Source organism: Trichechus manatus, unplaced genomic scaffold, assembly GCF_000243295.1.
Source record: "Trichechus manatus latirostris isolate Lorelei unplaced genomic scaffold, TriManLat1.0 scaffold00060, whole genome shotgun sequence".
NCBI classification, from domain to species: Eukaryota; Metazoa; Chordata; class Mammalia; order Sirenia; family Trichechidae; genus Trichechus; species Trichechus manatus.
The window spans coordinates 1,205,908-1,207,658 of NW_004443996.1; positions in this window are offsets into that span (position 1 = coordinate 1,205,908).

The following is a 1,751-nucleotide window of genomic DNA, read 5'->3' on the forward strand; positions in this document are numbered from 1 at the left end:
ATAAAATACTTAGGAATAAATCTGACCAGGGATGTAAAAGACCTATACAAAGAAAACTACAAAACACTACTGCAAGAAACCCAAATGGATTGACATAAATGGAAAAACATACCATGCTTATGGATAGGCAGACTCAACATTGTGAAAATGACAATTCTACCCAAAGCAATTTACAACTACAACGCAATGCTGATCCAAATACCAACAACACTCTTCAAAAATATGGAAAAACTAATCATTAACTTTATATGGAAAGGGAAGAAGTCCTGATTAAGTAAAGCACTACTGAAGAAGAAGAATAAATTAGGAGGACTCACACTACCTGACCTCAGAACCTACTATACAGCTATGGTAGTCAAAGCCGCCTGGTACTGGTAAAACGACAGATATATTGACCAATGGAACAGAATTGAGAACCCAGATGTAAATCCATCCACCTACGGTCACCTGATCTTTGACAAGGGCCCAAAGTCCATCAAATGGTAAAGACAGTCTTTTTAACAAATAGTGCTGGCAAAACTGGATATCTCTCTGGAAAAAATGAAACAGGACCTATACCTCACGCCATATACAAAAATTAATTCAAAATGGATCAAAGACCTAAATATAAAGCCAAAAACTATAAACCTCATAGAAGAAAATATAGGACCAATGCTACAGGCCCTAATACATGGCATTAATAGGATACAAACCATAACCATCAACACACAAACCCCAGAAGATAAGCTATATAACTGGGATCTTCTAAAAATCAAACACCTATGCTCTTGAAAAGACTTCACCAAAAGAGTCAAAAGAGAACCTACAGAATGGGAAAAAATGTTTGGACAGTACAAGTCAGACAAAGGTCTAATCTCCATAATCTACAAGAAAATCCAACACCTCTACAACAAAGACACAAATAATCCTATTAAAAAATGGGCAAAGGAAATGAACAGACCCTTCACCAAAGAAGACATTCAAATGACCAACAGACACATGAGGAAATGCTCACGATCACTAGCCATTAGAGAAATGCAAATTACAACCACAATGAGATACCATCTCACTCCAGCATTACTGGCACGAATCTAAAACACTGGAAATAACAAATGTTGGAGGAGCTGCGGAGAGATTGGAACTCTTACGAACTGTTTGTGGGAATGCAAAATGATGCAACTATTTTGGAAAATGATATGGTGCTTCCTTGGAAAGCTAGAAATAGGCATACCATTGGATCCAGCAATCCCACTCCTAGGAATATATCCTAGAGAAATAAGAGTCGTCACTCGAATAGACATATGCACACCCATGTTCATGGCACCATCGTTCACAATAGCAAAAAGATGGAAACAACCTAGATGCCCATCAAAAGATGAATGGATAAACAAACTATGGTGCATACACACAATGGAGTATTATGCAATGATAAAGAACAACGATGAATCTGTGAAGCATCTCATAACATTGATGAAACTGGGGGACATTACGCTTAGTGAAATAAGTCAATCACAAAAGGAGAATTATTGCATGAGACCTCTATTGTAAAAACCCATGAAAAGTTTACACACAAAAAGTAACAATCTTTGTTGGTTACCAGGAATGAGAGGGGTGGGGAGGGGGGAAATACTAAATAGGCAACAAATAAGTGGTATCTTTGGTGAAGGGTGAGACATCACAGAATACTGGGGAAACCAGAACAACGTGTACAAGGAAATGTCATGGAAGCTCCATAGACACATCCAAACTCCCTGAGGGACTGAATTGCTGGG